This window comes from Gopherus evgoodei, chromosome 8 (genome assembly GCF_007399415.2).
Source record: "Gopherus evgoodei ecotype Sinaloan lineage chromosome 8, rGopEvg1_v1.p, whole genome shotgun sequence".
Classification (NCBI taxonomy): domain Eukaryota; kingdom Metazoa; phylum Chordata; order Testudines; family Testudinidae; genus Gopherus; species Gopherus evgoodei.
The window spans coordinates 85702826-85728312 of NC_044329.1; the positions used below are offsets into that span (position 1 = coordinate 85702826).

The following is a 25487-nucleotide window of genomic DNA, read 5'->3' on the forward strand; positions in this document are numbered from 1 at the left end:
TATGTTTCAGAGCATGAACACCTGCCGACTTCTTTAATAACGAGTTGTCCTCAGTCAGTTTATATGTGAAAACTGTGCAGCCGAGGTGAGTTATGAATAACCTTAAACACTGAAACTGGATTTCTTTAAAAAAATAAAACTAAAACTATGGCCAGCCTCCACACCAGAACTCCCCAAAATAATTTGTGAGGCTTTCCACAGTATGGAATCCAGGGAGATTTTTTTAAATTGAATTCCATTCTAAGTAAGTGGGGCTCAACTGAATTTAATTTCCATTTTGGCTCCTAGGAAAGAAATATACACTGCGTATTTTTATTGCTAATGTTTTAAATTTAGCTTTTGAAATATTATTTATATTTGACTGCGCATAAGAGCAATGGACTTTGCTGCTTTCTCTAGAGAAGGGCAATCTTTCAAAATGGATTGACTAAAGGATAGACGTTTAAAAGAGAGTAAATTACTAGACTTTGTACTGAATTAATAAGGCTTAGACTCTGTACTTGGATGTGCAAGCCCACCTCACCATGACTTTGGTGGAACATCTCTATACTCTCTCCTTAACCTCTTTCCTTATCCCAGTCGTTCCTTCCTTACTTCCTGGGCAGCCTCTTTCCACTCCCTTACCTTCCTGCTTATGGGATAAAATGAAATAATTTTGGGTGAACTCTTCTTGACTTTAGGAGGCCAGGATTTCACCCATGGTCTCAATCCTACAGTGGTTAAGTTAAAAAAAAATTAACTTGAAGTCAATGAGTCCTACATCTGCTCAGAATGGATATTGGCTAAGACACACTAATAAGACTTTGTCCAATTAGTTCATCTTAATTGGCTTTACTCTGCACTAAAATGCTCACATCATGTCTTCCATAATTGCTTCACCTCTGCTGAAGCACATTATTTTGCTCTAACACATAAAACTGACTTTTCTGATATATAATAAGTACCTTACAAAACTAAAACTATACTTACTTGGCCATACTCAACTCTTGATTCAGATTAAGTTATTTTATTTAGTCAGAGCTTGGGAAATAGCATTTGAAAAATCCTCTTTGCCCTACAACTACAAGATCATTTAACTGTTTTACACCCTCTTTAAAAAGTTAATTATTTATTTGGGAAAAATAGAGACTATGCCAAAAGTCCGACCTTTCCTTGTTAATTAACCCCATTTTTCTGGGCAGTAAAATAAGCAGTCTTTAGCCATCATCAGTAGTACGTTTGGCATGTTCACTTGACAAAGAACCATATGTTCCCTCCCAACTTTCTTCCTGCTCAAAAATATGGACCTGATCTCTGTGTAACTAAGAAAGGCAAAATCAATCAATCAATCAATAAAGTATGTAATTTAGATCTGCCGAGAGCAGTTGTTATAGTATACCGCTGGTCATATGAGATTTCATTAATTTTTCCTCTTATACTACTTATGTATGATTAAAATGAAACATATATTTTATTTATATTAGAACACATACTTTACATTTGACCATTCTTAACACTATATTGCCTGTTTTTATATTTCTAGCATTTTTCACTAATCTTCTAATTGTGAGGTAGTAGGGTTATTTCAGTTTAAGTGATCATCTCTGCCTTTTATGGCTAATTAGATAATATAACTATGGTCTCTCTGTATTCTTTTATGTCTCTTTCCTTAGCAAATGTCCTGTGCAGTGAGCCATTTTCCATTTCAGTGTTTGTTTTTCATATGGGAACAAATTCACTCCTGCAATAACTGCACGCAACACCCAATGAAATCCATGGAACCTGCTTCTGTTGGGGTTGAATGCGGCCCTTGATCCTTTGTTAATATGTGAAAGTTATTTTCATGGTTGCTGTCTACTTAGATGAACTTTCCCTCAAATGCTTCTTCAGTATCTTATCCGCTATAAACTAATTCTTATAAATTTTCAGTGCTACCCAGAAAAAAGCTAAAACAGTTTAAAAAGACATGATGAGTTATGAAGTAGATACCATACATTTCTGCATTTTCAAAAAGTACCAGATAATATGTATTTAACAAGAAAAATGTCCTTGTCTTCTGAGTCTTGGTATTATATACACTGCCCAAGTCTCATTAGCATCATTTATGTTATGTTATCAAGATTTTCTGAATGAAAAATGTTCCTCGTAAACTCGAATCTATCTATTATATTTCTATGATAAACAGGCAACATCCACAACTCAAATAAAAACATCTGTTTTTTACCACACACATACATAGGATGAGAAGAGAATAATGCTGCTGCAGTTCAGTGTACTAGGAGAAGAAATTATATGATTTAAGTGCAAACAGTAACACTATATATTTAATACCTAAAAATGCATGTTTTAATTATAATTAATTATGATCAATAGAAGAGTGATAAATTGTAGATAAATTGTTTACAGTGATAGTTTTAGAGTCAAATCTCCATTTGGTTAAGCCATGGAAATTGTATTTATTAGTATTAATTTTTACTTGTATCTAAACAGATTCAGATATTCTGTAGATTTCTGTTTTGCTATATTTCTCTGTCAGTTCTTGAAATAAGTTTTCTGGTACTTTTATTTGAAGAATTTGGACAACAGTCAACAAGCTCTACTTGAGGACAAGACTACTAATGTGTCCTATTTTTATTTATCGTAGTGCCTAGAGATCCCAGTCAGTGCTGGTCACTCTGCAAACACATAGTAAGTGGCAGGCCCTACCCCAAAGAGCTACTTTTACTTCCCTTCACAGTTGCACAATGCTTACATTTTCATTTAGAATGCTGTTCAAATGTCATGAGGGATGGATGTGGTATGGCTGACTAGAACAGAATGCACTCAGGGCATAGAAGCTGTAGAGTGCATATGAGAACTGCCACTATTTCGCTGCACTGTTTATAAGTAGATGCTTACATGCAGTAGAGCTGGGATCCACTGTAGGGATGGTAGTGGCTGGGGTTGGGTCAGGGCAATAATTCTGGACTATGTGATTGTGCCTGCTAAATGAATGTAGATCCACATAAACTCCTGGAGAGGGTCTTTGCTGGGACCATGGCTCCTACTGTAGCCTAAAAACTGAAATAGCAGCCACTGAGGGTGCCGTTGTGGTGCTGTCCTGCCTATAGGCTGAGGACAGATTTGGGCCTGGCATTCATGTATAGTTTCCTATAATGGTGGAACTGCACTCCTTAAAGACTGTATATTAGTACAATACAGGGAATCTAAGCGTTTCATAGGCATCTCTCTCTCTCTTACTTCAGCCCAAATCTCTCTTTTTGCTGTACTCCATATGATTATTTTTCTAGCATAGGAGAGAAAAGATGTTTATGTTCTATCTGACTCAGTCTAAATAAAATGTTAAAAGGTGATGATCTCTTCAATCATTACTGATCATTACTGACAAAACTATATTTTAAAACGGAGAAAACAAATGTGTTGACCTTATGAGCTATGTAATACGTTTAAAAAACAAATCTGCTATGTCTTTTTGTTTAATAGTTACGATTTGCATAGTTGAACCTTGAATGCATGGTCATAAATAGTTAGACTCTAAGTTGGCATAATGCCCAGCAATGTTAGGGTTCCAGACAAAAAAAGGGTCACCTACTCATCAAGAAAGCCACCCTGTCCCAACAAGATGATGTCTAACAAAAAAGCTACAAACCTTAGGATAGATAACATATCCAGCTTACTGTTTAAAAAGACAAGAAGTTTTCATTTATCAAGATAATCTAGTGATGATACTCTGATTAAAAAAAAAAGAGAGAAAGGCCCATCAGTTGTTTTTGCTAATTAAGATTAATATTATTCCTGTGAAATGAACCAAAAAGTTGTATGAAACCAGAATCCCAAAAGAGATCTGGAATCTACACAAATAATTGCATGGACTTTTAATTGAGAGAAAAGTGAGAACCAATTTTTTTGTCTTAACCAAGAAATCATAGCAGCAGTAGCCTTCTTTTGTTAGCAGTTCTTTCATATTCTCACTTAATGTAAAAAAAATGCAATTTTTCATAGATTAAAAACATTTATGGAATTTTAAAAACCCTATTTAAAGATAAAATGGTTATATATTTAATGAAATGCTACAATTATATATATATTTAGCATTAATTTAAGGTAACAATTTATTAACAGGAAAAAAAGACTGGTAATCCATACTAGTATGATAATCTACACTATCATTCTGGTAATCCATAACTAGCATAATAATTCTGTACCTGGGAGCCAAAGGCAATATGTCATATTTGGGGATGGGTATATGGTTATAACTACAATATCTATTCCTCCCAAAAGTGTTATATTGGTATTCTGCACCAGTGTCTGATTACCCAGTGCACTGCATGTATCATTTTGTTTGTTTGTATAAGACATATGACCCTTGAGGGCAGAACTCTTGTCCCGTCTTTGTTCTACATAGTGCAAAGCGCACTGCTGGCACACAACCAATAATAATAATTTTACTTAACCTGCAAACTTACAGCTATATTGACCCCAATCACAATGCCAACTGAATAGATTTGTTTGCAGCCTAAATTAAATGCTGTTTCTTTTCCACCACTTTCCTAGCAGTCTCCTTCATTTATTCAGCCTCAAGCTAAAACTGTTTTAAGTGGACAAAATCTGTTGGTAAACACATGGACAAAATCTGTTGGTAAACACTTACCTTTAACAATATTATTGCTTAACACTGTAGAAAAGCATATATGTAGTGCAAAGATCTATGGCTACAGCTTACATATGATCCTTGTGCCAAGTATCTACTGCTAATAGGCAAATATACACAAAAGAGACAGGTTCTTTGATGGTTTAATCCCAAACATACTTAACTGTCACATAGTTAATCTTTTTGATTAAATATGACTCTTCAGTTCTTTTGAGCATTTTTTGTTTGTTTGTGGATTTGGGAAGTTAAATGTGGTTCTCATGTCTGCTTGCAGCTGCTCTTTTTTATTTGCTAGTTCTACATGATTATTTTCCCCCTTTAATCACAGTCCTCCAAACATATCCTTGATACTGATACTGTTGAGACACCCACTATTGTATGCAGGTAAAAATATCAACAAAGCAGAGAACTTCATTGTTATTATCTAGTGGTTTGATATACTGGTTAAAAACAAGTTTGTTCAAAACAGCTTCACCTGCAGGCTTTACTTTCCTTTAGGAGAAAAAAGTTCCAAAGAACAAGTCCTCTATCATCATTTTTTAAAAGTTAATTTTAAACTTGTGTGTTGCTGTGGGTTTTCTTGAATTCTGGAACCCTTCTGCCTTGTTTCAAAGACAACAGAAAACCAGGCTGGCACTCATTTTAATCCTTCATTTTTTCATGCTCTTATGTATTAACTTTTTTGAATAATCTCTTAAAAGTAGATTTTGAGTTCCTTCTGGGATTAGATCTGATGTCTTTCAGCTATAACACTAAGAAGCAGTCACATTTGAAGTTTGAATTTGTGCTCGGAGGGGATATTTTTTCCAGTAATATTTCTTCCCATTTTAACAGTAGTTCTATTTCTTGATGGTTTTATGTTGATTTCAAACTATATTTTTATGGAGTGGAAAGAAATTCCTTTATAAAGGGAGGGTGCAAGAACTGTTGGAAATGCCTCTCCTAGCACCATACTCATAGGATTCAGTATAGTTTGCTCAGAAGTGTTATTTTAGGATGACCTTTACATGTACAATATGATGAATTTTTCTTTTTATTTGATTGTAAAGACATTATGATCAAGGGGTAAAATAAATATTGCCTTTTTCAGTCATAAAAAATGGAGAATGACAACTGAAACCATCTTTTTTGAACAACATGATAGCAGGCAGCTCTCAGAAGAAGTGATGTCTGCTTTTGGAAAACATACAATTTTAAATTCACAGATGCAGCAAAGCCCTAGTGAAACATAAATAAGGATCAACTTTTATACAATTCAGGACAGTGAAATATTGTATAGAACTCACTCTTTCACAGTGTAAAGGAGAGATACACTTGCTCTCTCTCCTGATAGGATGTAAACTATATTTATGTGTGTGGCTATGTATATATTACAATAAATTATGCAGAAAACCTCACTGGTGAACACTCCAGGTTCAGAAGCATTTCCAAAAGATTTGGGGTACATCTACACTACCCGATAGATTGGTGAGTAGTGATCGATCTACCAGGGATCGATTTATTGCATGTAGTTTAGACTCGATAAATCGATCCCCAATCACTTTCTTGTCGACTGCTGAACTCCAGCTCGGCGAGAGGCGGAAGCAAAGTCGACGGGAGAGTGGCAGCCATTGATCCCGTGCCGCAAGGATGCAAAGTAAGTGATTCTAAGTCGATCTAAGATACCTCGACTTCAGCTACACTATTCTCGTAGCTGAAGTTGCGTATCATAGATCGATTCCGCCCCCTCCCCCCAGTGTAGACAAACCATGGTAAATTCTTATGTCTCTTTAGAAATAAATGTAATACTATGTGGGACTTTTCTAGCTAGGGAACAGGATTTGAATATTCAAAGATTTACATTTCAATATACCGTATAATTATCAGATTGTCAGTTTGCTTAAAAATAAATGTACAATCTTTTATTATAACAATTTACTTTCTCTTCTTTGTACTCAGTATTATCAGAGGTAGAAATAGCTTTCTGCTTACCATTCTGGGAAAGAAGAAATTCATCATTGTACCATAAATACTCTGGAAAGCAAAAAAAAAATGTTATTAGTTATTATGCCTTCATCCATAGGGATTCTAACTGCCAAACACAATGCATCAGCAGCAAAACAAAAATGAAACAAATCTATCGTAGAAAGCACAGATCAATATTTTAATGCTGATCTGAACATATATTACATGTACTTGGGCAGTAAGGGCCAGTTTTGAAAAAGGAACGGAAAACCTAACCTATGAGAGAAGACTCAAAGAGCTTGGCTTGTTTAGACTTACCGAAAGAAGGCTGAGGGAGTCATGTGTTCTGTAAATACATCAGAGGGATAAATACCAGGGACGAAGAGGAGTTATTTAAGTTAAGTACCAATATGGACCCAAGAACAAATCAATATAAACTGGTGATTAAGTTTAGGCTCAAAATCAGGCAAAGGTTACTAACCATCAGAGGAGTGAAGTTCTGGAACAGCCTTCCCAGGGGAGCAGTGGGGGCATGGGCGGCCCTAGCCCAGGCTGTGGCCCTGCCCACGCTCTGCTGGGAGGTCCCACTCTCACTTCCCCTCTTCCCTGAAGACGGCAAGGGCTCAGCTCCTGCTGGTGGCCAAGGGCTGGAGTGGCTCAGGCTGGCCCAGGGGACAGGCCAGTGGCCCGGAACGGCATTGGAGATGGCAGCCTGGGGTGTGGGCCGGTGCTGGGGCTGGCCAGCAGCTCCTCCAGTGGCAAGGAGGGGTGGGGGAGTGGGACTTGGGCAGAAGGGCTGGGGCCAGCAGGCTAGCCTCTCCAAAGGCGGGTTTCGGCCGCTGCCCATGAGTAGAGGCAAAAATCTTAACTGGCTTTAAGACTGAGCTTGATAAGTTTATGGAGGAGATGGTATGATAGGACTGCTTATGATGGCATGTAGCCCATTGGTGACTGGCAACAGCTAAAATCCCCAGTGCTGACAGGACACTAGATGGGGAGGGCTCTGAGTAACTACACAGAATTCTTTCACATCTGGATGGTGGGTATTGCCCAGATGCCCAGGGTCTAACTGATCGCCATATTTGGGGTCGGGAAGGAGTTTTCCCCTGGGTCAGTTTGGCAGAGACACGGGGGGGGGGGGGGGGCACGCCTTCCTCTGCAGCATGTCACACAAATCACTGGCAGGCTTAAACTAGTGTAAATGGTGAATTCTCTGTAACTTGAAGTCTTCAAATCATGATGTCAGGACTTCAGTAACTTAGAGATTATGGGTCTATTACAGGAGTGGATGGGTGGGTGAGGTTCTGTGCAGGAGATGAGACTATTTCATAATCCCTTCAGGATTTGGGATTGCACTTCCATTAGCATTTGTCTGTGCACTGTTTGGAAAATTTGGTTCTAGTGTTACATTTTCAATGCGAAGATAGTCATTTAATTTCCCTTTGTGCCTTTGAAAAATCAACCCCTATTTTCAGTGGTGCATTAATGTTGTTTTGCAATGGTGTAAAAGTGAGATCAATGGAATTATATTGTGATAAAACTAGAGTGACACAAATGGCATATGAGACCCAATATTTCCCTTTTCAAAGGACTGAAACATGTTGCACTGGACTGAAAACGTTATGTAAAGATTAAAATAATAATATTCCTTAGATGGCTATTAAAAGATATTAAACATCCTTTATAATCTGCTGAAATAAAAAAAGTGTTGCTTATGAATGATACTCTGTGACAATCCTGAGAACGGAAGAAATTCAATACAGACACCACCCCACACACTCTCACCAACATTCAATCCTGTGAGATGTAGCACAGAATCTCTCCCTCTGTTTAGCCACTGAAAGAAAGGACGACAGGGTTGCCCTCAGCAAAAGGAAAGGAAAGCAAAAGATACTTCAGCATGTCTCAATTCAGCCAAATTTCAAAGAGGAAAAGGAAACCGCTCTCCACAACAGTTCTCTTCACAGCCCCAGTGCTCTTCTTAGAGATCCTTGCTCCTCGAATCTGACTGCTGGACTTTGGCCTTGTTTTCCCTCAGTTTATCCCTCTGGTATGTTGCGGTGAATTCATTGATTCCCCACAGCTGGTCCAGCACTGTTAAATCCCTGCACTCAGACCAGGCAATGGTTATCCTTCCTGTGGCTGAATCCACAGGACTATACTCATTTTTAGAAACCATTCCCTCCAACCCCAAACACACACACACACACACACTTCATTTGATTTCAAAGGGAATTACATACACATATGAGTAGTTTAGCTTGATAACTAATGTGAGAATCCCTTTTAAGCCATGCAACATCTTTAATTTCTAGTCAGTTGGTATTATACAGAATAATTTATTTAAAAAAAATCTCAACTCCGGGATGTCCTTAGTTTTTTGTTTCAACTGACCAAATACATTCTTTAAGTGGATATGAATGTGACAGCCCCAGGCTTTAATTTTGTTCTTCCAGTGCCAGTAAGATAAGACTTTTTTTTTACATCAGTTTTCCATTCATTCTGCAACTAGTCTCTGTCTTTGGGTTGTGTATTACAAAGTTCAAGAAACTCACCAGATGCTCTAGTTCATGTTTGCTCATTACATTTTCTGAATCAATAAACAAAATCAAGTATTTTTAATCGCCAGTTCCTGAAGAGGGCAGCACGTTCTAGATATTATTGAATTGTAAGCTAAAACATGACAGTCCTGGCTTTACCATACTGTAAGCAGAGATGTGGAGGAGGGGAGGGACATTTAGATATTTTTTGTAGCCAGTTCCCATGATACAATAAGCCAGGAAAGTTCTAAGCAGTTACAGACCAAGGTCAAAACTGTATATGATTATTAAAAAGAACATTCAGATTAGGTTACCTGAAGCAATGTGTTTAGAAAGGGAACAACAAAATATCAGCAAGGACTACTTCCATGAGGAATGTATTTTATCTTTAACACTGTAGATAACTTTTCCTGTTGGCAGTGCATTGACTGTCAAAACTACTAAAGGGGTTAGATTTAATTATCTCACTTCTTGCACATTTCATCTCAATTGCTATGGCAACATTCAGTTGCCTCAGTAGCAATGCACACTTTAATCAGATATTTCCTCACTCATTTCTCTGTGCACCACAGCAATGTAGTCAAATTTACAGCCAAATCCTGATGCCTCTGATAACACCTCTTTGGAATTAATGGTTAGGTTTCTCCACATACCCACCCAACCACCCAAATACTTGCAGAGAGTTTAGCACCCTGACAACCAAGGCTGTAAGAGATGAATAGTGTGTATACTTTAACTCCTTTCTACATTGATTTTATGCTGTTTCTCCCGCCACTCCCTCTTTACAAAGCTTCCATTTATTTAATAACCCAACCCAGCAAGCTATGGGCATGTATTCTGGTTTCTGCAAGAACTCTATTTAAGGGTTGAGAACAGGAAACACAATAATTAGCCAGACAGTATGGTTCATTCCATTTCCACCCCTCCCCAAAAAGCTTTTTGTTTGATTACTCATCTCTTGATTAGATACTTCTTGGTGTATGTCAAAGTTCTTTAAACTCTCAGACTGAGAAGTCAGGGACAAAGGCTAAAATAAAAATAATTAGCGGCAATGAACCAATACCAGGAACTACATCTTGGAATACTGACAGTATCAAGAGACAAGAAAAGAAAAATGCGCATAGGGCTTAGTAAATTTTGATTATAGAAATGTTTAGCATTTTATAAGTAGAAAAAACATCTGGGTTGAAAATATGCAAACATCCAGGTAAACTGGGAATAGCACCTAATAATGCCTAGCTTCTATGGTGAAGGGCTAATTGGAAATATATTACATGGATTCAATTAGATTATAGTAGAGACCGACAGATATGAGAGGTATGGTGGGCTCAGGGCACTGAAACATGACATATTTCCACATATTATGCATTAAAATATCCACTTGTTTTGCTCTTCTAAATAAAAGCCAGTGCAGTAAGTACTATAATCTCCACATTGTCCTTGAGCTGTGGTTTTCCTCACAGTTGTAAACCTGCTAAAAGGACAATAGTGTCACAGAATATTTTCAGTGTCTACCAGACATTGTCTAGTACTCCATTAATGAAAGCAATTTAGATTGCTATGTCGCCAGGGTGGTTTTCCAAAACAGAACCCACAAACTAAAGTCCCAGTCCTACAAACCCTTACTTACAGGAATATTCAATGGGATTTTTCATACAAATAAGGACACTATTCATGTTCAAAAGGGCTTGCAGGAATGGGCCCCAAGAGTCTATTTCCCTGTCACATTTATTACAGTACATATACATGAGTTTTCAGTGAGTATCCAAACAGCATTTAAGCTTTAGGGAAAGGAAAGATCATTTAAAGTTCAGGTTTTGCAATCTTGTACTAAAACTGAAGTGCAAAAGTACTTATGCCTAAAAAAATCTAATACCTACGTACTCGATGATAATCACAATGTTTGCAATATAACTTGCTTCACTTATAGAATTCATATGAAAAGTGATTCCTGTGACTTCTGTGGAGTATGCTGATTTCCAGCCGGTGAGGATCTACCCTATAATCTTTATATTATTATTAATTATTATTATTATTTTATAGTACTATAAGTATCCATGGCCCTGTAGAATTAGGGAACTTGTGCCAAACGAATAACTATTCCCTGCTTTCCTTAGTTTATAAACTATAGCAGCAGTTCCCAAACTTCATTGCACAGTGACTGCCTGCTGACCACAAAAATTACTACCTGACTCCAGGAGGGGAGATCAAAGCCTGAACCCACCTGAGCCGCACTGCCCCAGGCAGCTGGGCGAAAGCTGAAGCCCAAGGGCTTCAGCCCTGGAGGGCTGTAACCTGAGCTAAACCCAGGGTTGTGAGTTCAGTCCTTGAGGGGGCCATTTAGGGAACTTTGGCAAAAATCTGTCAGGGGATTGGTCCTGCTTTGAGCAGGGGGTTGGACTAGATGACCTCCTGAGGTCCCTTCCAAGCCTGATATTCTATGATTCTATGAAGCCCTCGGGTTTGGGCTTCAGTCCTGTGCCTCAGCAAGTCTAACGTCAACCCTGGCAACCCATTAAAATGGGATTGTGACCCACTTTGGGGTCCCAACCTACAGTTTGAGAACCGCTGAACTAGAGGCATAAGTAGGTAAAACACATTACAGAGCAAACACATAGTACTGCTTGATCATGAGGGAGTGCTTCATAGAACAGGTGAGAGTTTAGAAGTTGGTTGAAGAAGGAAAGCAGGAACTTGGCTTTCATTCATAGCGGACTCAAAAAAGGCATTAAATGCAAATGGTGAAGGAAACAAAGGAATGATCGGGAACAAAAGTTGGACAGAATGAATGCAGGGAAATCAGAAAGGAGATGTGGAAAGGGACAGAGTTAAGATCTGTTTGTCATCTCAACATGTAATTGGCAACGTTCCTATAGTCTCACTTCATTACTATAATCAGTATTGTTCTCTTTTGGATTATTGAATACTTCTGAAAATGTTTCTCTGAACATCACTGTAAAAAACAACAAAAATTAATATGAAAAAAGTGACTGGGAAATGTCTGACTATAATATGGAAAAAGAGAGTGATTAATGTTATCATTTGCCTTCTATTGTTTTCATCTTCAAGTGCCTCGTATCTGTTTGCTAGCACAATTCCTAAATTCCTGTGTCGTCATCTGTTCTAGATTAGTGATGTTATAATATGGGCAGCTCTGTTGTTTGGGTCTCTTTTTTATTCTTATTTTTATTCTCAATTTAGTTCCCACTATTCTGTTCCCGCCTCTGCCCTGTTCCTGCTATGTATATCCGCGAAAGTTGTCCATTTGTGCCAAATTGTAACCTGATCAGTTTGGTTCTCTGTTCTGTGATCTGACAACTTCTAAGTTATTTTGTGAATTGCACAGTGCAGGAAAATAGTTCCTCAAATGACCAGGTCATTCCTTCCACAAAAGTCAACAAACGTCACCATTTTTGTTCATTTCACTGCGGCCTTGTTTCCATAAACTTATTTCCCTGCCAGTGTTATTGCTCCCCATTTTAGCATGCATGTCTCCAATTACTTTCTGGGACCTTTTCTACTATGCTCTGTAGCTGTTTATAGAAGTTTTCTTTTTCCTCTTGGCTAGTTTAATTTGTTAGACCATAACATTGCATAAGGAACATGGCAAACTCTGACATGTTTAATTCTACTGATGTGAGTAATCTCATTGAACTCAATGCTGAACTAACTGGGACTACTCATGTGAGTAAAGTTAAACACATACATAAGTGTTTCCTTTTTTATTATTGTTAGCATTTTCTCTGTGTGACCATGTGAAAGACCTACACAAACGTTAGGAGAAATTTGCTAATTATACAGGGGAGTCACAGAAATTGATACACACAGGGTGCTGTCAACTGCACAAAATTATTTTCTCTGCACATTCATTTATAATAATCCTAGGTTGTACTTGTAATAATTGTAAGTAATTAATAGTTAGTAAGTAATAGAAGTGTAATTTTAAAGTTCAGAGTGTCCTTTTAATAGAGAATGATAGCCTTTTAATAGAATTTTTAAACCAAAGCATGGAATTCAATAGCAGCATATAATTCTCCATTAAATTCTATATGTTGGTTGGAGTGATTTCTGTAGGCTTCCACAGAATCCCATTAGTTTTACTGAAATTCATTTTTATAGGTTAGCCTTTATGGAAAGATCCAACAGATTTTCTGTTTTCACTGTTTTACACATATGGTGACCACAAACTATTTCTCCCCCAAACCTTAAAAGAGTCAGGGGATAAAGCCTAACCATTTAATGGTGAGGAGGCAGTTGTTAGGAGCGTCTACTTGGTTTTATATTTATAAAATTTATACATGCTTTTATTATAGCACTACCACTCCCTAAAGGGATTATTAAATTGTTAGACAAATTAAAATTAAACAAGAGGTAAAGGTGCACTTGAACTAAAAACTGTTGAAAAATGCCTACAGGCAAGAACAAAAGCAGCAGGAATTTTTCGAACCGCATGTCTCCATGAAGTCCTTGGAGCCCACTGCCTCTGCTCCCACTATGCAGCAGATGTGATCTGAGCAATGTTCACACAGGTGTTGTGAACGCCAAGCAAAATGACATGTGCAACTCTGTCTCCCTTCAAGACAAAAGCTGAAGGGAATCCCTGTTAAACAAGCTAAGCTGGAGATTGAATGAGAGAAAAGAAAAAAAAAAGAGCACAGAAAATGTATGAACAGTGGAGAACTTTCCCATGAACAGAAACCTAGCAAAAGGCAGACTAATCACATAGCAACATCCAGAATATCTGAGAATCAGATGTGAGTCCAAATAGGATATTACTGATCTCAGGTGATAAAGAAAAATCAGATAAGAAGTCTAATACTGATAGAACTATCCTAAAACTAACTGTAAAAGATCCCTTTACATTGAAAGACTTTGGCCTGGGCTACACTACTGGGGGATTGGGGTGGGGGTTTCGAACTAAGATACGCAACTTCAGCTACGCTATTCGTGTTCGACTTACCTGGCTATCCTCATGGCGGCAAGTCAACTGCCGTGACACCCCCATTGACTGCGCTTACTCCAGTACGGGCGTTTATTAGTGGATAGATTTATTGCGTCCAGATGAGGCGCAATAAATCAATCCCTGATATATCGAACACTACTCCCAATCCAGTGGGTAGTATAGACGTAAGCTTTGACAGATTCCAGTAAAGCAGTGGTCCCCAAACTTTTCATATCACATCGCCCTGACCCCTGTCTGTGCCCGCCCTGGGAGCTGGGGCTGGGAGTTGGGCCATGGTGGCAGACGAGTCGAGGCTGGGGCCGCAGCTGGAGGCAGGACTGGAGCCAGGAGTGGATCTGCAGCTGGGGGCTGAGGCTAGGCCTGGAGTGGAGCTATGGCTGGGAGCCAAGACTGTGGGCAGGGCTGGGGTTGCAGCTGGGGGCAGATTGGGGCTGGGTGGAGACCCCTCCCCACCCCACTGGGAGGCTGGCCCGGGCCCTACCGCAGCCCCCACCCCCCATGTGTTTCTCCACACCCCACAGTTTGAGGATGACTGCAGTAAAAGGACCTAACAGGAGTATGCAGTTGCTGATCAAAGGAAATTCAAGAGAATATTACATGCATTGTGCAAAATCAGGGATACTGAGATGAAATATTCAACCAGCAATTCATCCAGTAAAATGGGTGTTCACTAATATGCATTTACATGTGTAAATTTGGGTTTTTGCAAATGAAGTGTTATACTAATGCAAGAGATTGCAGCCACACATTTTGTGGGTGAGCTTGCTGATAATAAGATGATAGATAATTTGGCCTTGAATGTAAAAGTTCTAAATTACTACTTCCCCTGGTCCAAACCTAGTCACCAGAGCTAAGCTGAAAGATTGCTGTGTAAATAAAAATATTTTTGGGGGGGGGGTTTGCGAGAGAGAAAGGTACAGAGGATGGGAAAAGAGGAGGCCTGATAGCTCGGGGCATTTGAAATGGAATACAGGGTCTTTCATCTCTTTTATTTTGACCCCCGCAAAAAAACATTTTAGCTGAAAAATTTTGCCCAGCTCTAGTATTGAGATTTCACTTCAGTGAAAAACATTTGTATTTCCGTCAGCCACAGCTCTGATAGAGTAAGTTGCATTCTCTTCCAGTTTGTGCATCATCCACTATAGCAATGAAGCCATTTATACATCCTTGTTTGTGTTCAAATTCTGCCCTTGGTTACAACTGTTCAACCCCACTGAAAGCACTAGAGTTGTACACGTGTGACTGAGGACAGCATTTGGCCCGCAGACTCTTTATTAATTAAGGGGATATATAAGACAGAAAGAGTCCAGCTTGGCCTTTTAGAACCCAGGTTGAGTTTACAGCACTAGCAGTCTGAAGCAGTAAAGCAGTTTTTTAGTAGTAAACTGAGTAAATTTGATATGGAAATCATTGAGATACAATGCACGTAGAACCCTGCGCCGTCATTCTCACTAGGGGTATGTCTACATCTACAATTTTGCAGCGCTGGTTGTTACAGCTGTATTAGTACAGCTGTATAGGGCCAGTGCTGCAGAGTGGCCACACTTACAGCAACCAGCGCTGCAAGTGGTGTTAGATGTGGCCACACTGCAGCGCTGTTGGGCAGCTTCAAGGGGGGTTCGGGGAACGCGAGAGCAAACCGCAGGGAAGGAGATCTGCTTGCACGGGGGTTCGGGGAACGCGAGAGCAAACCGGGGAAGGAGACCTGCTTCCCCGCGGTTTGCTCTCGCGTTCCCCGAACCCCCCTGCAAACCGCAGGGAAGGAGACCTGCTTGCACGGGGGTTCGGGGAACGCGAGAGCAAACCGGGGAAGGAGACCTGCTTCCCCGCGGTTTGCTCTCGCGTTCCCCGAACTCCCCTGCAAACCGCAGGGAAGGAGACCTGCTTGCACGGGGGTTCGGGGAACGCGAGAGCAAACCGGGGAAGGAGACCTGCTTGCACGGGGGTTCGGGGAACACGAGAGCAAACCGGGGAAGGAGACCTGCTTCCCCGCGGTTTGCTCTCGCGTTCCCCGAACCCCCCTGCAAACCGCAGGGAAGGAGACCCACTTGCACGGGGGTTCGGGGAACGCAAGAGCAAACCGGGGAAGGAGACCTGCTTCCCTTTGGTTTGCTTTCGCGTTCCCTGAACCCCCCTGCAAACCGCAGGGAAGGAGACCCGCTTGCACGGGGGTTCGGGGAACGCGAGAGCAAACCGGGGAAGGAGACCTGCTTCCCCGTGGTTTGCTCTCGCGTTCCCCGAACCCCCCTGCAAACCGCAGGGAAGGAGACCTGCTTGCACGGGGGTTCGGGGAACGCGAGATCAAACCGGGGAAGGAGACCTGCTTGCACGGGGGTTTGGGGAACGCGAGAGCAAACCGGGGAAGGAGACCTGCTTCCCCGCGGTTTGCTCTCGCGTTCCCCGAACCCCCCTGCAAATGGCAGGGAAGGAGACCTGCTTGCATGGGGGTTCGGGGAACGCGAGAGCAAACCGGGGAAGGAGACCTGCTTCCCCGTGGTTTGCTCTCGCGTTCCCCGAACTCCCCTGCAAACCGCAGGGAAGGAGACCTGCTTGCACGGGGGTTCGGGGAACGCGAGAGCAAACCGGGGAAGGAGACCTGCTTGCACGGGGGTTCGGGGAACGCGAGAGCAAACCGGGGAAGGAGACCTGCTTCCCCGCGGTTTGCTCTCGCGTTCCCCGAACCCCCCTGCAAACCGCAGGGAAGGAGACCCGCTTGCACGGGGGTTCGGGGAACGCGAGAGCAAACCGGGGAAGGAGACCTGCTTCCCCGCGGTTTGCTTTCGCGTTCCCTGAACCCCCCTGCAAACCGCAGGGAAGGAGACCCGCTTGCACGGGGGTTCGGGGAACGCGAGAGCAAACCGGGGAAGGAGACCTGCTTGATTACCAGAGAGGCTTCCTCAGGTATGCTGCGGTCAAGAAAAGCGCTGGTAAGTGTCTACACTTGATTACCAGCACTGGATCACCAGCGCTGGATCCTCTACACCCGAGACAAAATGGGAGTATGGCCGGCGCTGCAAACAGGGAGTTGCAGCGCTGGTGATGCCCTGCAGATGTGTACACCTCCTAAGTTGCAGCGCTGTAACCCCCTCACCAGCGCTGCAACTTTGTGATGTAGACAAGCAGAAAGTCACCTTTTCAGAGCAGACCTGCACTAAAAAGATTCATTTTTTGAAACAATTCAATTGTTTGATTATTTTTGTCTTATTGCCTGTGAGTGGAACATAAGAAAAAGCATCAGAGGGGTAGCCGTGTTAGTCTGTATCCACAAAAACTGCGAGGAATTCTGTGGAACCTTAAAGACTAACAGATTTATTTGGGCATAGGCTTTTGTGGGTAAAAAAACCACTTCTTCAGCTGCATAGAGTGAAAATTACAGATACACCTGGTGGCTGAGCTTTGTGACTTTGTCCTTACTCACAAACATTTCAGATTTGGGGCAACTTACACCTTCAAGTCAGTGGCACTGCTATGGGTACCCACATGGCCCCACAGTATACCAACATTGTTATGGCTGACTTAGAACAACAATTCTTCAGCTCTCGTCCCCTAGTGCCCCTCCTCTACTTGCGCTACACTGATGACATCTTCATCATTTGGACCCACGGGAAGGAGGCCCTTGAAGAATTCCACCTCGATTTCAACAATTTCTACTCTATCATCAACCTCAGCCTGGACCAGTCCACACAAGAGATCCACTTCCTGGACACTACAGTGCAAATAAGTGATGGTCACATAAACACCATCCTATACCAGAAATCTACTGACCGCTATACATGCCTCCAGCTTCCATCTAGGACACATCAGATGATCCATTGTCTACAGCCAAGGCCTAATATACAACCGCATTTGCTCCAGTCTCTCGGACAAAGACAAACACCTACAAGATCTTTATCAAACATCCTTAAAACTACTATACCCACCTGGGGAAGTGAGGAAACAGACCGACAGAGCGAAATGGGTACTCAGAAGTCACCTACTACAGGACAGGCCCAACAAGGAAAATAAAAGAACACCACTGGCCATCATCTACAGCCCCTAGTTAAAACCACTCCAGCACACCATCAATGATCTACAACCTATCTTGGAAAATGATCCTTCACTGTCACAGACCTTGGGAGGCAGGCTAGTCCTTGCTTACAGATAGCCCCCTAACCTGAAGCAAATACTCACCAGCAACTATACACCACACCACAGAAACACTAACCCAGGAACCAATCCCTGTAACAAACCCCGTTGCCTACTCTGTCCCCACATCTACTCTAGCAACACCATCAGAGGACCCAACTACATCAGCCACACCATCAGTGGCTCATTCACCTGCACATCTACTAATGTGATATATACCATCACGTGCCAGCAATGCCCTCTGCCATGTACATTGGCCAAACTGGACAGTCTCTACGTAAAAGAATAAACAGACACCAATCAGATATCAGGAATAGTAACATACAAAAGCCAGTAGGAGAATACTTCAGTCTCCCTGGACATTCAATAATAGATTTAAAAGTAGCCATCCTTCAAACAAAAAAACTTTAAAAAACAGACTTCAGAGAGAAACTTCAGAGTTATAATTCATTCCAAACTTAACACCATTAATTCAGGCTTGAATAGGGACTGGGAGTGGCTGGCTCACTACAAAAGCAATTTTCTCTCTCTTGGTATTGACACCTCCTCATCAGTTATTGGGAGTGGACCACATCCACCCTGACTGAATTGGCCCTGACAACATCGGTTCTCCACTTGTAAGGTAACTCCCTTCTTTTCATGTGCCACTATATCGATGCCTGTATCTGTAATTTTCACTCCATGCATCTGAAGAAGTGGGTTTTTTACCCATGAAAGCTTATGCCCAAATAAATCTGTTAGTCTTCAAGGTGCCACCAGAATCCTCATTGTTATATATATATATATTTTGCACATCCACATAATATACTCTAGTTATATTCCATTTCTATTGTTTTCTTTTGCTACATTTGATGTGTGCTGTGGGTGATGTCTTGCTTTTATATGCAACTAAAAATACATACATTAGCTGAAAGGGTGCTGGGATTTTGAAAGGAACCTAAGGAAGTTAGGTGACCAGTTCTCATTGAAATTCCATGGGAGACAAGCATCTAATTTCCTTAGGCTCTTTTGGAATCCCAGCCTACGTATATAACCAAATTTCTCAGCATTTATTTATCCATGAATCTTAATGAAAAATCCGTCTGATCAAGCACCCCATACAAAGTAATGGGCTTTGTATTTTCCTGCATAGTTTTTAGGTGTAGTATTTGTGACTCTTCTCCTTCCTTTCCTGTGTGTGCCCTGTTCTGTATCACCTATCCCCCCCTTCCTTTAAGCTTTCATTACAACCTAATGGACTTAGCAGCAACAGGGGTCATGGTGATCAATGACTTTGGTGGTTGTTGAGCATTCAGTCATTGATCACCCTGAACAGATTCATCTTTGGCATACCATTGTGAGCAGCTGCCTCTACTCAGCCTGCCAGCTTTCTGTCACCTCAAGGATTCAGTGAAGTTCAGAGACAGCGTGAGACGGTTATATAATTCTGTCAAGAGATCACTTCTTTGACTTTTTCCAATTTCAAAGTCCCATACCATTCTTTTGCCTACTGGTAGGGTGGTATCCACACCTGAGAACTTCCAGTATATAACATAACATAACACAGCAGTATAAAGAGTATGTGTATACAAATATAACTCCCTTGCCTTGAACAGAGTGTCAGGAGTATGCTCTCATTTCTTTTATGAAAAGCAGTACATAGTACAGAGGGGACACCACCGCTGGGTTTGTGTGTGTATAAATGTCTGGTATTATTACATGTACTGTCTGTCTTCTCACATCTTTAAATATTATGTGCCCAATTTGTAAGACTAAAAAAGTAACTTTAAAATCTTGGATAAAAATATTCACAATTTACCAACTTTACTCAGAAACTCGAGTACATTACACCAACTCAGTAAAAGGACACTGGGATCTTGAAAATGGTTCTTTCCTCCAAACATTTTTAGATTTCTATAACTGAAAGAGATTAGAGAATTCTTCTTTTCTTTTCCTCTATTTTTGCTTCCTTACTTAGTGCATTCCAGGACTTTGTGAACAGTAAGTCTCACAGGTTTGCATCTCCAACTCATCTCTGCAAGACAGTGTTGACTGGAACCAGTATCAGTAAAGCTGAAACGGAACATAAAGAGGCAGTAGACAGGAGTGTGCACCACAGATGAAAATCACCCCTATTCACAGGGCAAGCACTAAACCAGTGCACTACTTAAGCCCTATTTTGAGTGCTTAAATAGGATTTAAACGGCACACAGATTTCAGGCTGGCTTTTTCAGCAGTGAATTTCATTGAGTGAAAGGGGAAAAGTGTGTCTATGAACGTTGTGTATGGTTTTCAGGTCTTCTACTGTTGATATTTAGAAGATTCTTTTCAGAACAGAAATATCCTAAACCTTCTAAATATTTAGAAAATCAATATAGTATTCAAAGGATTGGGGCTGGGTTGGGGGTGTGAATAAGTCGATTTAAAAAAAAAATCAGATGGACAGCATCCCTTTTAACAACTTCAAAGATCTATGAAATCTTGTCAAATGACATGAGGTTATTTCTTTAATACCTATCCACTGAAGTGTGTGCAACTCCAAAATGGATAGAATTGCTAGGAAATCGAGTCATGCATGCCATCTTCCATTTTACAACAAGGAGCTCCAGTGCTTGGAAGCACCTGCAGAATTCAGCAATAATCAAAGTGCATAAATGAAGTGGGTTTGCAAGATTGCTCACCATCTGAAAGTACAACAACAATGAAACAGAAATAAAGGGCCTGATTCTCCATTACACTGCTTCTTGTGTGATCAGTTACATGAATGCAAAGTGAGTGTAAAATTGTACCTGATCAGAATAGCAGGTTTTACAGCACCTTTTAACACATTTTGCACGTGAACAAAGACAGTGAAGAACCAGCCATATTTTTGTTAATTCCCTACCTGTGTTACTTATAGCCCTGAAATACTTAAAATTGAAAGAATTTTTAAACTTTAACATATGCTGCTTACATATTTTTTTCTTTGAAGTCAGCTTGGACCAGAGAACAGATGAGTCAGTTTTGTTTTCTGGGTGCTTAAATTCATTCATGGTAAAATATGACTCATACAGTCATATGTATTTGCATTCATAAAACTGCAAAGGAAAGTTTAAATTAAGAAAATAATTTTAACTGAAATTAAAATTCACGAAAACATTTCTGGCTGTGTTAGTTTTGATAAAGCCCTTTTACAACACAATCTGTCATTTGCAGTAAAACTAATTTGACATCTCCACTGTAAATCAGAGCTCTATATCTGAGCTCTTGTACTGCTTGTGTGATAGTCTATGACATATTAAACAAACATCCACTAAGGGCATGTCAGCAGAGACTACACCAGCGCATAACTGTGTCACTCTGACTATGGTGGCATAACCCTGGATGTTAGGTTGGCATAGCTACATCAGTCAGTAGTCTGGATTTTTCAGCCACCTGACCTACGTAGCTAGGTCAATCTAACTTTTAAGTGTACACCAGCCATACTCTAAGGGTATGTCTACATCTACAATTTTGCAGCGCTGGTTGTTACAGCTGTATTAGTACAGCTGTATAGGGCCAGCGCTGCAGAGTGGCCACACTTACAGCAACCAGCGCTGCAAGTGGTGTTAGATGTGGCCACACTGCAGCGCTGTTGGGCGGCTTCAAGGGGGGTTCCGGGAACGCGAGAGCAAACCGGGGAAGGAGACCAGCTTCGCCGCGGTTTGCTCTCGCGTTCCCGGAGCCACCCTGCAAACCGCAGGGAAGGAGACCTGCTTGCTCGGGGTTCCGGGAACGCGAGAGCAAACCGGGGAAGGAGACCAGCTTCGCCACGGTTTGCTCTCGCGTTCCCCGAACCCCCCTGCAAACCGCAGGGAAGGAGACCTGCTTGCACGGGGGTTCGGGGAACGCGAGAGCAAACCGGGGAAGGAGACCAGCTTTGCCGCGGTTTGCTCTCGCGTTCCCCAAACCCCCCTGCAAACCGCAGGGAAGGAGACCTGCTTGCACGGGGGTTCGGGGAACGCGAGAGCGAACCGGGGAAGGAGACCAGCTTCGCCGCGGTTTGCTCTCGCGTTCCCCGAACCCCCCTGCAAACCGCAGGGAAGGAGACCTGCTTGCTCGGGGATTCGGGGAACGCGAGAGCAAACCGCAGGGAAGGAGACCTGCTTGGTCGGGAATTCGAGGAACGCGAGAGCAAACCGCAGGGAAGGAGACCTGCTTGCACTGGGGTTCGGGGAACGCGAAAGCAAATCGGGGAAGGAGACCAGCTTCGCCGCGGTTTGCTCTCGCGTTCCCCGAACCCCCCCGCAAACCGCAGGGAAGGAGACGTGCTTGCACGGGGGTTCGGGGAACGCGAGAGCAAACCGGGGAAGGAGACCAGCTTCGCTGCAGTTTGCTCTCGCGTTCCCCAAACCCCCCTGCAAACCGCAGGGAAGGAGACCTGCTTGCACGGGGGTTCGGGGAACGCGAGAGCAAACCGGGGAAGGAGACCTGCTTGATTACCAGAGGCTTCCTTAGGTATGCTGGGATACTTGCTTATTCCACGGAGGTCAAGAAAAGCGCTGGTAAGTGTCTACACTTGATTACCAGCGCTGGATCACCAGCGCTGGATCCTCTACACCCGAGACAAAACGGGAGTACGGCCAGCGCTGCAAACAGGGAGTTGCAGCGCTGGTGATGCCCTGCAGATGTGTACACCTCCTAAATTGCAGCGCTGTAACCCCCTCACCAGCGCTGCAACTTTGTGATGTAGACAAGCCCTCAGACTTGTATTCAAATGAGTTTTGCTGAGTCCAAAATGGCCAAGAAACTTTTACATTATAATTAAAAATAGGAGAATTTGGGTGCACTCAGCATTGTGTTAACCCTTTGTGTTATGTCCATATCTGATTGCCACCAGCATCTTTGTGCTTGTCTAAACTTTATTTGGAGGATTCAACAAAGCAAGGTAATCCAGAATGTTTGCAGATAACGCTGAGCTCCAGCAAATCCCAGAGGTTTGCTTGGCTTTTAGAATTAAAAAAGAAGAAGTTTGTTTATATACTTTTCAATAAAATGTTTTGCTCATAGATATGAAACCACTGGCAACACTGGGAGTGCTGTGACATCTGATTAACCAAGACCCATTGATACTTTAAAAATTGATACTTTGGCTTTTTCTGTTTATTTATGCTTAGCACAGCTGTTGCTAACCTTACACTGCTTTTCTAAAGTACCCTGGTTGTTTTTAGTGAGCGAATAACACTATGAACATTTGCATTAAGTTTTATTGTATTGCATATTTTCAGCATCATTTCAGTCATCATGAATCCACAATGTTATTAGGATAGATCCTTTTTTTGTTTGATAAGTGACACAATATATGTTATGTCCACAGTGGAAACCCTTGGTGTAATTTTTTATCCCTATTTTCCCTTTAATAATCATAGCGCATCATTACATATCAATACATCAGCAATTTTTTAGTTCATGAACTTTCAACATTGCCTGGTCATCTCTCCCAGGAAGACACCAAACTGGTTATCCATACTTTGCCTACAGAGAACTCACAGTGAAACTCTTTTTTTGAATAGCTTTCTAACAAGTAAACGTACGGCTTCCATTGACTAAAAATGCCTGCACCAGGACACAAAGGCAGACTAAACCTTTTCATATTTCATCTGTAATCAGGTCACTGCATTGACTCCTTGTATAACACTGAATAGATTTTAAGATTCTGTTATTAACATATAAGGTACTGCCAGTCCATGATCTTCCTATCTTATGGAATTGATTACATATTCTCTTTGTCTTTTATTCTGCTACTCTTTGTTTGTTATCTGTTCTGAGGGGCTTACCATAAGCAGAGTGCTAGTGCCTTTAGCCAGCAAATAGCACTGTATCTGTGGAATTCTTTTCTTTTGCTCAGTAGAAAAGCTGAAATGACTTACTTTTAAAAACCAAACCAAATTGTTGTATTTTTAAAGTGGATTATGATTAGCCCAGCTGTTATTTTAATTTATTGTTTTATTGCTTTTGCAAAGTGCTCTGGGATTTTTAAGAAGATGCTAGGTTTGCATTGGACTGTATTATTTAATCTGTGCAGTTATCATTATCTTGGTCATTAAACTAAAAACCATCTGTAGTCTTTCTCAAATAATGTTCATCAAAATTTAAAGGTAAATATTATTAATAATTATGGTAACCTGGAAAGCGTAATTTAACCACAAATAAAATAAGGAAAACATAATATGAAATCCCATATCGATTCACTCAAATAAAATCTAGCAAACTGCATTTACAACTAAGATATCTTTGGCCAGATCCTGCATTTTTTCCACACTCCAAACTCCTCAGGAATGCAAGATCCAGACACTAGAGTACCTCTCTAGAGAGTAAAACCAGAGATTTAGGGCAATATGTCAGCTAGTGCTTTTGATATGGATCTCACATTAAGTTGACCTTTACTGGTGAAAAGAAGCATTACCTGTAACCAGCTGCTAAGCCTGCTTTGACCTGTCGCAAGTCCCAAGGCTATGCAGGTGCAATATACTGTTTTCATCCTTGTCTGCGGCAGTTCTCACAATCAATGTAATCTACTTGCATATTTCCAGCAGTGAGGGAGGCCATGTTATTAAGAGGTAAGAGTGAAGACCTGAGAGGCAGGAGCATCCTGGTTCTAATCCTGATTGAGCCACTGAAGGAATGTGTGACCTTGGGTAAGTTACTTGCCCTCCTTATAATGTCAGCCAGCTCAGCTGAGTGCTGGATAAAATGCCCCCTTTGAAAACTAGGGATGCACCATCTGAACTGAGGTTTACTGAGTAACTAGATTAAGGGGGGACAAAAAAATCTTTTTAAAGGGTATTTGAAAAATGATGTTAATGAGGCAAATCAGGGGTCTGGCTGTTAATGTATAAACTTAACACGTTTCAGAGGAAGAGTGGTACAAATATGCTGAAACTGCTAAAAAGGATCATCACAGAGTCAGATGCACTTACTTGGTACTTCAGTGGTATCATACCCCCCATTAATATGGAAAAGTCTTACAAAATGCTTAAAATGTGGCACAGAAATAGGTGCTTTTGTTTATTTTTGAGGTTTATAAAGTCAAGCTATTTTTGGAAACAGCATTGCAAAAAAGTATTAATATTGTTGGATGCAGTGGCACCGTTAATTAACAAATAATAATTGCCATTGGAGTCTGGATGGTGATTGACTGCCAATATTTTCAGATAGGAGTCCCACAAAAAATGTGCCTTTTTAGCTGGGCTCAACCCAGAAGTGCTAAGAATATGGGTGAGGGACTGGAGAATCTATTTATATCTCATTTACAGTGAAATCCACCCCAGTGCAAAGAGCCAGGGAA

At 41.2% G+C, this 25487-nt stretch overlaps 1 protein-coding gene across 23 annotated transcripts in view; it reads right to left on the reverse strand.

Moving 5' to 3' along the window:
• The window catches only part of ADGRL2 (adhesion G protein-coupled receptor L2), a 487569-nt gene that overhangs the window by 203640 nt on the left and 258442 nt on the right, over nt 1–25487 (reverse strand). For all 23 annotated transcript variants that reach the window (XM_030572967.1, XM_030572966.1, XM_030572960.1 and 20 more), the window contains one exon: nt 6602–6643. The gene's annotated coding sequence lies outside the window, so the exon portion shown is untranslated. The remainder of the gene's footprint in view (nt 1–6601; nt 6644–25487) is intronic.